This window comes from Otolemur garnettii, unplaced genomic scaffold, assembly GCF_000181295.1.
Source record: "Otolemur garnettii isolate 467f Iridium unplaced genomic scaffold, OtoGar3 scaffold00272, whole genome shotgun sequence".
In the NCBI taxonomy this organism is placed as follows: Eukaryota; Metazoa; Chordata; class Mammalia; order Primates; family Galagidae; genus Otolemur; species Otolemur garnettii.
In genome coordinates, this window is record NW_003852667.1 from 289,502 (window position 1) to 304,050 (window position 14,549).

Genomic DNA, 14,549 nt, shown 5'->3' on the forward strand with positions numbered 1-14,549 from the left:
CTTTGTCTTCAATGTCAGAGATCCTTTCTTCAGTTTCTTCCACTCTGTTACAAAGAGATTCCACCGTGTTTTTCAAATCTTTGAGGGCTGCGACCTCTTGTCTCAAAGTTTCAAAGTCTTTGATCATTTTATCTTTGAAATCATTGAATTCCTGAGTCATCTTTTGAATAATTTCTTGTACAGCTTTTGAATAATTTGTTGAGACATTTTTTCAATCATTTCTTGAAATTCTAGCTCTTTTCTTTATTCTATTCTATTGATCTTGTTTACTATCCATATTCGGAACTCAATTTCTGTCATCTCAGCCATCTCTTTATGGGTTAAATCTTCAGATACCTCTGCCACGTCCTTCCTTGGGGGGGTTGCTCTACTTTGGTTATTCCTACTACCAGAGTTTTTCCACTGGCTCCGCCCCATGCTGAATTTACTCTGCTTGGCTAGGTGATCTGGTAGGAGGAAGTTGGGTTGGGGGCTCTGGGAGTGATATTTTGCTGTCCTTTTTGAGCAAAAGCTGGGACTAATGTCTGTATCTTTTCACCTAGAGCTTTGCCAAAGATGCCAATATTGCTACGGTCTGAGAGCCCAGAAGTCTGCTTGTCTCTATCTTGTTTACCGTTGGTATCTGTTCTACCTTAGAAAATCAATTACTCTGGGTTAAGATCAGCTGTGGAGAAATAAGAGTGATTAAGTCACCCCTCCCCTTACTGCCGATGACTGGGAACAGAAAACCACACTTTCCCTCAACCACACCCCCAGGGTATCACTTTATATAGTTCTCAGGTGATTGGCCCAGTTCAAATGATATGAGACAAGTGTCACAGTTAACACAATTCTCAGGTGGGGGAGTTTGAGAGGTATCTGGCAACTGTACAGCAGGGATCTTCTGGTAACACAGGTATGGCCTGCTCTGGTGTTCTGTGGGGTCAGAGGGACCCGCCCAGCAAATAAAGTATTCTAGCGAGGTTGATGCCTCTTATCCCCCCTTGTACCTTTGTCACACGTAGTCACTGGAGACCCCGGAGGGCTGTGACCTAGTTGCCCAATAAGCGAGTGTGGCAGGGCTCTGTGTCTGCCAAAATCAAAGTAGAGCCAGTGCCAGCCCCACTCAGTTACTGCTCTTTGACCCCCACCAGCAAAGGAAACTGAGGCTAGACTATCTTAGGCACTCAGTGACTACTGGAGAATGTTCCACCTGAGGACAATTTGGGCCTGAGAAAAACCTGAGAGCATCAGAGATTCTCCCTCAACCACCAGTTAATTTGCCCAAATCAAGAGATCCAAACCTATTGACCTGGTCAGTACCCACTCCCTGGTTCGAAAGATCACAAGATCTCTAGCAACTAATTAATAGGAGTCTACTGGTTTTATAAGTGTGGCTAGCTCTGATGCTCTGAGGAGTCAGAAAGGCCTGTTCAGTAGATAATTTGGAGTAAGGAGGCTGAAGTCTCTTTCCCTTCCTTACTCACCCTTCACCGCTGGACTCTGGTAACTTCACTCTCAGTTAGCCCCTCCAATAGTTTTTGTTGACCCAGACTCTGTAACACAGTCCTATCCAATGGGCGAGTGAGTCAGGGTTTTGTATCTACCAGAGTCCAGGTAAGGTCAATGAGTTCATCAGGGTTTTGTGCTTGACAGAATCCCAGTAATGTCAATGCCTTCTCCACTTGGTGACCACTCTTTGTGGCCAGCCAGCAGGGATAGTTGAAGCCTATCAGCCTCAGGGACTCAATGGGAGCTGGAGAATATTCTGCTTTGGTTCAATCTAAGCCTGGAATTTGTTTTCTTGAAGTCGTGGTTTGCCTCGGTGGGGAGGATGTGTGTTTATCTATCTCTTCTCTCAGTTCAGCTCCCCACTTTCAGCTTCGTTGGGTTCTTCTGGTAGCTGTCTCTCTCCCAGGACTGACGTTTATGTTAAAAGCTAGCTCTAGTCAGCTCTCATCTGCTATTCCTCCAAATTCTTATTGAATGTGAAATTTTTAGTTAGGGAATATAGCCAACCCGGAGATTTAGCAAAGTACAAAGTACATTGAAACAAGGCATACAAATAAACAGACTAAAATGCTACCAGACATACAAGCACTCCAATGCCCAGACACTCAGCTACATGTAAAGAAACAGACAAAGAAGTAAACAGAGCAACAGACAAACCAGTCAACTAACAGATCAAAAATGAAAGAAGGGAGAAAGAAAAAGAAAAAAAAATAGTGATAATAAAGGATAACCACAGAAATGTTGGTCGTAAACTGATAGAGCAAACAAATAGGAAAGCAAACAATCCAAGAAGAGAAAGTATCAAAATATATACATAATAAAAAGTAAAATATTAAAAATTAAAAAAATAGAAAAAAAAAAAAGGAGGGCACCACTAGGAAAATTACATTTTTTTTTTTTGAGTATATACAAACAAGTCTCTTTTTCAATGCGGTGGGGTTCCAGTTTAAAAATATATATATATAATTGTGCTGCATTATATTTTCTAGAAAACAGGTGGCACTGTGAGTGGTCCCTACGTTAATACCAAAAATGGGGTAAAAGAGAAAGAAAGAACAAAAAAAATATGGAGAATCTTTGTTGGTAGGATGCCAGATTCTCCCTACAACCGTTCCTGCAGAGTGTTGGGCGTCTTGGATTAACTTCAGAGGCCGGATGGCTCCCTGCAGATCATATTGAGTTCTCCGCGCTTTTGGGGGAGGTGTTATGGAGACGCCATTTTGGAGGTTTTACAGTACATCTGGTTCCTGGCTGGCAGCCCACTTCTATCTGTCCTCCAAACTTGGGACACTAGTTCGCACTTCGCCAGACTTTCACTCAACTCCTAGTTTCCCCTCGAACAGAAAACCGTGTGGTCTGAGAGAAAAAAGCTGGGGCCGCCCCTTTTGCGGTCAGTGTTCAGTTTATTTCCAGAGTGGGAGGGCCCACAGCCACAGCCGCCGCTGCCGTTGCCAACGCCGCAGCCCATTGCGGCGGGACGTTCAAAAGATTTTTCAGTGTTTGTAGGAAGGGAACCAATTCCATGCACTCAACTCCTGATTTCCCCTCAAACAAATTTGTGTGGTACAAGGGAAAAGAGCTAGAGTGCTCCTTTTGCCCTTGGAATTTAGTTTGTTTCTGATGGGGGAGGGGTTATAACTGCTGCCGCTGGAGCAGAATGTTCAAAAGACTCTTCAGTGTTTGCAATCTGGGAACCGATTAACCCTGCCGGTCACCGCGTCAGTGCAGCTCCAGACAGACTTCCAAAATTACAGGATGGATCGGTTCCCAAGCAGAGTCCCTTCCCCTTGAGTTTCTGTCCGAATGCCTGGATCCCTAACACCCCAAACTGTGTCCAAATGTCTCCCGTTTCTGGCCACCAAATTCCGCCTGGGAATCCACGCCTCACCACACTCTCCACGAGACATGCAAACTCCCCGCGAATTGGGCACAGGAGCCTTTCTTGGGGGAGGGATTGGTTTCTGTCTCTCACAAAGGAAGCCTCGCGACCTAAGCCATGGACCTGGCACCGCAGGTGGCAGATGGCGCCCTTTCAGCTGCTGCCCTGAGTTTTTTCTGGCTGACACTGTAGTTCTGAGCTACACTTCCAATCCAGTAATTCAGCTCTTTGCTGCTCATCTACGCAAGAACTCCAAGCAGAAGAGATCGAACAAGCCCACTCTCACCTGAAACCACCAGGAGAATTGACTCAGGGATGCATCTCCTCCGCCATCTTGCTCCGCCTCCCGGGAACTGAGACTTCTAAAGCTAACCTTTTTGCTGCTGCCCTAAAAGAAGGGTTCAGATCAAATTTTGTTAAATGCTATAATTGTGGGAAGCTGGGCCATATAAATAGAGAATGTTGGAAGCAGAATGGCAATCAGAATGTGTATAGGAAGGGAAATCTCTCATTTAATAATCATAGAAGGCAAGGGGGTATAAACCCCCAGGTGTATGCCCCAGGTATAAAAAGGGGCCCTATTGGGAAAAGGAGTGCCATTCCCAATTTGATAAAAATGGAACACATTTGAAGCAGGGAAACTATCATTTGGGTCCAACCCCAGGCCCACAGGCAAAGAACTTGGGTCCGGAGTTCTACCCACTCACCAGCAACTTAAGCCTGTCCAATCCCTGTTACACACCACCCTAGGTACTGTTGCTTTAGACTTACCAGCATGTGATAATGTTCTTTTACTTCCCTACATGGGAACAAAAAAATTGAAAACAGGAATATGTGGTACTCTTCTCCCAGGTACTATTGGGTTATTATTAGGAAAGAGTAGTTTAGCATCTCATGGGGTCTTTGTCCACATAAGTGTTGTCAATGGTGGCTTCTTGAGAGAAATACAGATCATGATTTTGGTAAACCAACCAACCCAAATTTTACCTGGACAGAAGATTGCTCAATTGCTGTTCTTGTCTCACATTAAATTTTAAAAAGTACTAGTAAAAAATGTACCAATGATCTCTGCAGTACAAACAGTATTTTTGGGCAAACCTCTATTGATAAGAATAGGCCTCTATTGATAAGAATAAGTCAATTAATACTCACTTTGAAAGATAGATCCTTTACTGGCCTGTTAGATACTGGTGCCAATGTCTGTGTCAAAGCTTTAAATCAGTGGCCCAAGAAGTGGCCAAAACAGATAGTGATGTAACTTTTACAAGAAGAGGAAATTTAAATTCAGTCTTTCAATGTATATTCCTTTTAACATGTATAGGACCAGATGGTCAAAATGCTCAAATTCAACCATGTATAGCTGATATTACTATTAATTTGTGGGGTTGAGATTTACTTTAATAGTGGAAAACTATGATAACTATTTCTTCATTTCAGTAAAACATTGGAGTCCTCATCTGTGTGATCCTGTGTTGGAAATTGTAAAGAGAGTAGAAAATGAGTATTGCAGGGTTTATAAAGTAAAATGTTACAGTAAACTAAGTTTAATTTATTGTGGAGAAAATTTAATGTAGATTTCTATTTACTATGAACCCTGGACCAACCTCCTCTGGGGAACCTCTAACTGTCCCCCATTATCATCATCCAGTTTCAGCAGGAAGTAGCTTGGAGCAGTCAGTGTTTCTTTTCCCTATTGGCAGTTGGAGTTAATATTCAGAAAGGAAGGACTGATGCAGGGTTCCACCACTTAGTGCTGGACAGAGAGATCCCCATTCTCTAGGCCTGGGTGAGCTTGGATTTCTAATGATGTTATGGGCCTCCCTTTCTTTTCTTTGGTGAAACCCTCACTGGCCTAACTAATGGTTATTCTATGTTGTTTTTTTTTTTTTTTTTCATGACCTAAAAAGGAGAGCTCCTCTGGGAGAACAACGACAAGTTTTCTCCCCTGCCTACTCAGGAATGTCTTTGAATCAAAAAAAGGGGGATATGTAGGAGACTAAGCACCAGGCTGATAGAAGAAGCCACTTAATCTTGAAGAAGGCGATGGGAGTGAGACAATCTCCTAGCCAGCATGGAGATGTTTTGCAGCCTGGAGACAAGCCTTCAAGCAGCTGCATGTGTTAAAGAGATAGGATTGGTAGCTCATTAGCAAGTGTTATACTTTGTAACATTCGTAGGGCAACAGGATGGGTGTCAAGTCCGGGCAGAAAGAGCACTTAGCAACCATTAAACATGTGATCCTAGCACATGGGCCCCCACTTCTATTGTATCAGGCTTCAATAAAAGGCTGAAAGAGAGGTTTCTCAGAGTTCTTGGAAGATGAGAAGCCCACCTCTTGCAGGCTTGTACCTTCAGTCCATGTCCCAGCTGTTTTTATTCATGTGGTGACGGGGTGTGACAGTAGGCACCAACAGATATGGACCAATACTTGGAAGCATATAGCCTTCCTAGACTCAACCGGAAAGACTTAGAAGTTTTGAATAGAACTATAAGAAGCACTGAAATAGCAAGAACTATATAATATCTCCCAAAAAATAAAAGTCCGGTACCAGATGGAGTTCACATCAGAATTCTACCAAACCTTCAAAGAGGAACTAGTATCTATATTATATAAACTGTTGTAAAATGTAGAAAAGGAAGGAATCTTCCCCAACACATTCTATGAAGCAAATATCACCTTAATCCCAAACCAGGAAAGGAGCCAATGAAGAAAGAAAACTGTAGACCAATGTCATTAATGAATATCGATGCAAAAATATTCAATAAAATCCTAGCAAACAATTCAATGACACATCAAAGAAATATACAACATGATGAAATTCGTTTCATCCGAGGGTTACAAAGTTGGTTCAACATATTTATATCTATAAATATAACACACCACATAAATAAAAAGACAAGACTATATGATTTTATCAATTGATGCAGAAAAGGCTTTTGATAATATCTGGCATCCTTTCCTAGTTAGAACACTTAAGAAAATAGGCTTACATTAGACATTTCTTGAACTGATAGAGGCCATCTTCAGCAAACCCACAGCCAGTATCATATTAAATGAAGTAAAATCGAAAACATTTCCACTCGGGCGGCACCTGTGGCTCAAAGGCATAGGGCGCTTGTCCCATATGCTGGAGGTGGTGGGTTCAAACCCAGCCCTGGCCAAAAACTGCAAAAAAAAAAAAAAAAAAAGAAAACATTTCCACTCAGATCTGGAACTAGACAAGGATTCCCATTGTCATCACTGCTGTTCAACATAGTACTTGAAGTTTTAGTCGTCACTATTACGCAAGAGAAATGTATCAAGGGCATTCAAATGGGGTCAACGGAGATCAAACTCTCTCTCTTCATGGATGACATGATCTTGTATCTAGAAAAACCCCGGGAGTCAAGTTAAAGCTGTTAAAAGTGACTAAGGAATATAGCAGTGTCTTGGGAAACAAAATCAGTGCTTACAAATCATTAGCTTTGATATATACCAACAATAGTCAACCTGAAAAGATAGTCAAGAACTCTGTTCTTTTTACAGTTGTGCCAATGAAGATGAAATACCTGGGAATTTATCTACCAAAGCATGTGAAAAGTCTATATAAAGAAAATTATGAAAGCCTGAGAAAAGAAATAGCAGAAGATGTTAAGAAATGTAAAAACATACCATACTCTTGGCTGGGAAGGATTGTTAAAATGTTAAAATTGTTAAAATGTCCATACTACCCAAAGCCATTTACAGATTTAATGCAATCCCTATCAAAGCACCAATGTCTTACTTTAAGGAACTTGAAAAAATAGTACTTTGTTTTATGTGGAATCAGAAAAAAAATCCTCAAATAGCCAATACACTACTTAGAAATAAAAATAAATCTGGAGGCCTTACACTACCAGAGCTCAGATTATACTACAAATCTATAGGGACCAAAACAGCATGGAGCTGACATGAAAATAGAGATGTCAATATATTGAATGGAATAAATAACCTAGAGTTGAACCCAGCCACATATCATCATTTGATTTTTGACAAGCCTCAAAAGTTTTTTTATTTTTTTTGTTTGTAGTTGTCATTGCTGTTTGGCAAGCCCAGGCTGGACTCAAAACTGCCAGCTCTGGTGTATGTGGCTAGGGTCTTAGCCACTTGAGCTTTAGGCACTGAGACAAGTATAACAAGTTTTTTTGTTAGAAAAGGATGTCGAATTTTGTAAAATGTCTTTCTGTAGCAATTTTGAGAATCTTTATGGTCTTTGTTTTTTATTTTATTTATGTGGTCACTTACATTTATAGATTTGTGTATGTTGAATCCACCTTTCATCCCTGGGATAAAACCGCTTTGATCATCATGTACAATGTCTTTTTTTTATAAGAGGAAGGGCTTTATTCACTGACTGGGAGCATATGGCATAGAAGAATTACAATTGGCCATGCTCCACAATATCTTAATGTATAGCTTTCTTATGTCTGCTAGGATCTTAATTGATTAACTTTTCCTTGATATTCATTAATAATTGGCCTATAGTTTTCCTTTTATGTTGTGTTCTTTTCTAGTTTTGGAATCTATTTGCTTCATAGAATGTGTTGGGGAGGATTTCTTCCTCATCTATGTTTTGAAATAGATTGTGCAATATAGGCACTAGTTTCTCTTTGAAAGTTGGCAGAATTCTGATGTGAAACCAACTGAACCAGGAATTTTCATTTTTGACTGATTTTCTGTTGTTAATGAAATTTCAGTACTTGATATATATGCCTATTCAACATTTCTAATTCTTTCTTTCCGGTTGAGTTTAGGATGGTGGCATGTTTCTAGGTATTGGCCTATTTCCTGGGTATAGAGTTTTTGTAGCAATTATTTAGGTTCTTTCGTATTTCTCATTATCTGTTGTTATTTCCCCTATTTTGTTTCTGATTGAGGTTAATAGAGATATTATTTTTCTGTTTCTGGTTAGCCCTGCCAAGAGATTATTGATTTTATTAGTGTTTTTAAAGAACGGTTTTACTGATCTTGCAGATGATTCTTATGTTCTAAATTTCATTTACTTCTGTTATTCTTTTGACTATTTCTTTTCTTCTTCTAGGGTTGGGATTGAATTCTTTTTCCTTTTTCATTTGCTTGAGATGGCTTATTCGGTTATTGACTTGTACACTTTCTGTTTTCTGGATGAAGTCTTCTAATGCTATAAATTTCCCTTTTAGGACTCCCTTTGCAGTATCCCACAGGTTTTGATAGTTTGTATCTTCATTATCATTTTGTTTTCCAAATGTAATGATTTCTTTCTTAATCTTGTCTTAACCCAGCTGTCTTTCTGGGTAAGGTTATTTAATTTCTATGACTTTATATGGGTATGAAGATTTATTGTGGTGTTGAGTTCAGCTTTTGTTCCATGATGGCCTGAGAAGATACAAAGAATCATTTCTATTCTTTTAAATTTTTGAGGTTAGATTTGTGCCATAAGATATGATCAATTTTGTAAGATGATTCATGGGCTCACGAGAAGAATGTATACTCAATTTTATTAGGATAAAATGTTTTGTATATATCTGTTAAGTCCATTTGTTACAGAGTTGTGTTTAAGTCCATTACTTATTTGTGTAGTTTCTGTTTGGAGGATCTGTTTAGTTCTGTCAGAGGAGTGTTGAAATCTCCAAGTATTATGGATCTAGAAGATATCATATTTTTCAGATCATTTAGGATTAATTTTATATATCTAGGATAATTTAGGTTGGGTGCATAAAAGTTAACAGTTGCGATATCGTCATGTTGTATGCTTCCCTTGACCAATATGTAGTGTCCATCCTTGTGTTTCTTCATTTTTGTTGGTTTAATTCCAATTTCATTTGCAAATAAACTTGTAACCCCTGCTTTTTTCTGATTTCCATTTGCCCAGAATATCTCTTCACCCTAAGTCTTATTTCATCTTTACAGTTTTGATGTTTTTCTTGGAGACAAAATATATTTGGCTTGATTTTTTAGTAACCAGTTACTCAACATGTGCCTCCTTAGTGGAGAATTCAAGCTATTCACATTTATTGAGAGAAAGGATATGGTGGAGTTTTATTCATCTTGTTTTGAAGAGGTATGGTGTTTAATTTTATCTCTTTTGCCATTGTGGAAGCTGGGCTTTGTTCTTTAATTTTTTGGGTATGTTTCCTTTGTGATAGGCCATTGTACTGGTTTATATGAAGAATGGATCTGAATACTTCCTATATAGCTGGTCTGGTTGCGGAAAATTTCCTCAATATTTGTATGGCAGTGAAATATGTGATTTCTCCATTACAAATGAAACTCAGTTTAGCAGGATACAGGGTCCTGGGCTAAAAATTGTTTTGTTTTAGAAGGTTAAGTGCTGATGACTGTTCTCTTCTGACTTGAAAGGATTCAGCTGAAAGATTTATGGTTATCCTGATTTTTTTTTCATTTATTTATTTTTTTTAACTTTTTTTTTTTTTTTTTTTTTTTTTTAGAGAAAGAGTCTCACTTTGTCACCCTTGGTAGAGTGCTGTGGCATCACAGCTCACAGCAACCTCCAGCTCTTTGGCTTAGGTGATTCTCTGGCCTCAACCTCCTGAGTAACTGGGACTACTGGTGCCCACTGCAATGCCTGGCTATTTTCTTGTTGCAGTTTGGCCGGGGATGGGTTTGAACCCACCACCCTCAGTATATGGGGTCGGTGCCCTGCTCATTGAGCCACAGGCAGCGCCTTTTATTTATTTTTTATTTATTTACTTTTTATTAAATCATAGCAGTGTACATTAATACTATCATGGTGTACAGTGTACTTTTTCTGTATACAATTTGAAATACTTTCATCCAACTGTTTAACATAGCCTTTATGTCTTTTTCTTAATTATTGTGTTAAGACATTTATATTCTACCATTAGAGAGATTCACATGTACCTTTATAGGATGAACCATAGGTGTGATCCCACCAATCACCCTTCCTCCACTCACCCTTCCCCCTCCCCTCTCTCTCCCATCTCCCCATATTCCTGGGCTAAAAGTGGGTTATAACTTTCCTATGAAAGCTATAAATTAGTTTCATAGTAGGGCTGAATACATTGGATACTTTTTCTTCCATTCTTGGGATACTTTGCTAAGAAGAGTATTTTCCAGCTCCATCCATGTAAATATGAAGGAGGTAAAGTCTCTATCTTTCTTAATGGCTGCATAGTATTCCATGGTGTACATATTCCACAATTTATCGATCCATTCATGGATCAGTGGGCTCTTAAGCTTCTTCCATGACCTAGCATTTATGAATTGGGCTTCAATAAACATTCTGATACAAATATCTATATTGTAGTGTGATTTTTGGTCCCCTGGATATATACTTAATAGAGGAATTGTAGGATCAAATGGCAGGTCTATTTTTAGTTCTTTAAGTGTTCTCCATATGTCGTTCCCAAAGGAACATATTGGTTATCCTGATTTTTGTCTCTGGCTTTTCATACACCTGGCTGCTTGCTGGATTTTCTCATCCATCTTGACCAGGTGTCCTCAAACTACGGCCTAGTGGGCCACATGCACCCTGCCTAAGAAATTTATCTGGCCCGCTGGGTACTATATGGTTTAGGGAATATGGATGTGAAGCCATCTGGTCCCAGACTTTTCCTTTTTTAGGGGGGAGATTTCTTATTGTTGATGCTATTTCAGTGATTGATATAAGTCTATTCAAAATTTCTAATTCTTTCTGGTTGAGTCTAGGAAGGTATTGGTCCTTCCTAGACTCGTGCTTTCAGGTATTGGTCCATTTCCTTCAGACTTCCATATTTCTAGGAATAGAGATTTTTGTAGTAATCATTGAGGATTTTTTTGAATTTCTTAAGTGTCTGTTGTTATTTCTCCTTTATTGTTTCTGATAGATGACATTAGAGATTTTACTTTTCTGTTTCTGGTTAAGTGGGCCAAAGTTTTATCAATTTTATTAATCTTTTCAGAAAACCAACTTTTTGTTTCATTGATCTTCTGAATGATTCGTTTGTTTTCAATTTCATTTAATTCTGCCATAATTTTGGTTATTTCTTTTCTTCTGCTGGGTTTGAGGTTGGAATGTTCTTCCTTTTGCAGTGTTTGAGATGATCCTTTAAGTTGTTAGGTTTCTCTCTTTCTGTTTTCTTTTTTTTTTTTTTTTCCTTTTAAAAATATGGAACGCTTCATGAATTTGTGTGTCATCCTTGCGCAGGGGTCATGCTAATCTTCTCTGTATCACTCCAATTTTAGTATATGTGCTGCCGAAGCAAGCACCTTTCTGTTTTCTTGATGAAGGTTACCAATGCTATAAATTTCCCTCTTCAGACTGCCTTTGCAATATCCCACATGTTTTGATACTTCATGTCTTCATTATCTTTTTGTTCCAAAAGTTTGGTAATTTTCTTCTTAATCTTGTCTATGACTCAGCTATCATTCATCATAAGATTATTTAGTTTCCATGACTTTGTTTGATTATGAAGATTTCTCTTGCTTTTGAGTTCAATTTTATTCCATTGTGGTCTTAGAAGATACAAGAAATGATTTATATTCTTTTAAATAGTCTGAGATTAGACTTCTGTCTTAGGATACGATCTATTTAGGAGGATGATCCACGTGCTGATGAGGAGAATGTACGTTCAGTTTTGTTAGGATTAAGTTTTCTGTAGAGGTCTGTAAAATCCATTTGTTCAAGTGTCTGGTTTAAGTCTAATATTTCTTTGTTTAGTTTCTTCTTGGAGGATCTATCTAAAACTGTCAAAGGGGTGTTAACATCTCTATTATAGTGCAGGAAGATACCAAGTTGTTCATATCAATTAGGGTTTGCTTTATAAATCGAGGTGCATTCTAGTAGGGTCCATAAATGTTAATTATCAAAATCGCATCATGTTGTGTGTTTCCCTTGACAAATATGTAGTGATCAACCTCATCTTTCTTTATCTTTTTTGGTTTGAAGCCAATTGTATCTGCGAATAAAATTGCAACCCCTGCATTTTTCTGGGTTCCATTTGCCTGTATTATATAAGTCCATCCCTTTACCTTGAGTCTATTTTTATCCTTTAAGGTATGATGAGATTCTTGTATATAGCAGATATTCGGTCTGAGTTTATGTATCCAGTCACCCAGGTAGTGCTTCTTTAGAGGATAATTTAAACCATTCAATTAATTGAGAGAATTGATAAACCTAGTTGAGTTTTGGGTGCCATTATTTTCAGATGACCAGTGGACAATTTTAATCCTTTCACCACTGTGGAAGTTGGGTTTTCTTCAGTAATTTCTAGGTAAGTTTACTTTGGAGGTAGAGCATGTGCTGGTCATTGTGGAGAATGGGTCAGAGAACATCCTGGAGAGCTGGTTTAGTTACAGAAAATTTTCTCAACATGTATATGCCATTAAAGTATTTTATTTCACTATCAAAAATGAAACTCAGTTTAGCTGGATACAAGATCGTGTGCTGAAAGTTTTTTTGTTTGTTTGTTTGAGGAGATTGAATGTCAATGACCATCCTCTTCTGGCTAGAAACAGTGAGACATCTGCAGTCCATTCTGGTATTTCTCCCTTTATAGCTGATGCTTTTTTTACATCTGCTGCTTGAAGAATTTTATCCTTCCTCTTAACTTTGGCAAAGTTAATCACAATGTGTCTAGGAGATGCTTTATTTGGATTGAATCTTGCTGAGCTTCTGAAACTGTCTGCTATCTGAAGTTCTGTATCTCTTACAGAATTTCTCTTGGGAAATTCTCCTTCAAAATCTCTTGGAATAGAGATTCTGTACCTTTAGGACCATCCTCTTCTCCTTTGAGAATTCCTTTAAGACAGATGTTTGGGTTTTTGGAGTGATCCCACAACTCTCTCAGGGAATAATCAGTTTTTGCTCTCCATTTGTCTGCTCCTTTGAGAGTTTGGGAAGGTTCAAAAGCTTTGTCTTCAGTTTCAGAAATTTGTTCTTCTGCCTGGTCAACTCTATTACTGAGAGATCCTGTTGTATTTTGGAGCCCATTGACTGACTTTTTATTTTCCTTGAGCTCTGCTATCTCTTTTCTCATTGTGTCCATGTCCTTAGTGACTTGGGCTTTGAATTCATTAATTTCTTGAGATAACTTTAAAACTACTTTTTGGAATTCAATTTCTATCTTTTTTTCCATTCTATTTATCCTATTTGTCATCATATTCTAAATTCGATTTCTGACATTACAACCATTTGCCTATGAATGGCATCTTCAGTTGTATCTCCTTTGTCATTTCTTGAGGGGAGGGTGATTTTCTCTGGTTATTCATCTTGCCAGAGTTCTTCTGCTGGGTCTCTACCATGTTTCTTTTCCATCGTTTGGTTATTAGAACTGATAGGGTGAGATTGAATTGGGGTTCCCAGGTAGTAGAGATAGCCTCTTACCAAAGCTTTGTAATTGTTGCTTATCTCCGAACAACATTACAAAGGCCCCTTTTATAGTTTTGGCCAGAGGTTCTGAGTACCTACTTGGTGAGATAGCACAAGGTTGGTCTGTTTTGATATCAGCCAGCCTCTACCCTATCCTAAGAAGCCATGGTTTTAGGTTTAAATCTGAGTTCTGAAAATATACAAACAGCTTCAGTGTCCATCCCCACCCTTCTGTTCTTTTCTGCTATAGGACTCTGAAGGTCAACCTCAGAATGTCCCCAAGTGGACAGCCCCATACACAAGTTCCACTTAAATTGTGTCAGGCAGTACAAACCCTGTTCAACAGAGAGGAGTTCAACAGTCTCCAACAGCACAAGTGGAGCCAGAGATCCACACCCCTGCCTGCTGGACTCAATCTACACGATTGTCTGCTTCTTTGCTCACAGACCTAGTTGGATCCAGGGATCACACCCCTGCCCACCAGTCTCAGACCACATCCAGCAAGCCTCTGCTTACCAGAGCAATTGGAGTCAGAGGACCATGCCCCCACCTGCCAGTCTCACTCCACTGCCTGGCAAGCCTCTGTTCTCAGGCTCTGTTGGAGTCAGGGCACCAGGCCCCACCTGCGGATCTCAGTCCTTACCCTGTGAGCCTCTGCTCACCGGCCCTGCTGGAGACAGGGGACCATGCCCTTGCCCTCAGGTCTTAGTTCATACTCCACAAGCCTTTGTTGGAGGGTTCTGTTGTAGTCTGGGGACTCCCCCTTGCACTCAGGTCTCAGTCCGTGTCTGGCAAACCTCTGCTTGCAGGCCCAGCAGGGATTAGGGACCAGCCCTGCCTGTCCAACTCAG

At 39.4% G+C, this 14,549-nt stretch overlaps 1 protein-coding gene and 1 non-coding gene across 9 annotated transcripts in view; one reads left to right on the forward strand and one right to left on the reverse strand.

Moving 5' to 3' along the window:
* The window catches only part of ARHGEF9 (Cdc42 guanine nucleotide exchange factor 9), a 290,995-nt gene that overhangs the window by 148,374 nt on the left and 128,072 nt on the right, over positions 1-14,549 (forward strand). The gene's annotated exons all lie outside the window — the stretch shown is intronic.
* Positions 11,491-11,597, reverse strand: LOC111722528. The gene has a single exon (XR_002771308.1). It is a non-coding gene; the product is annotated as a U6 spliceosomal RNA (small nuclear RNA).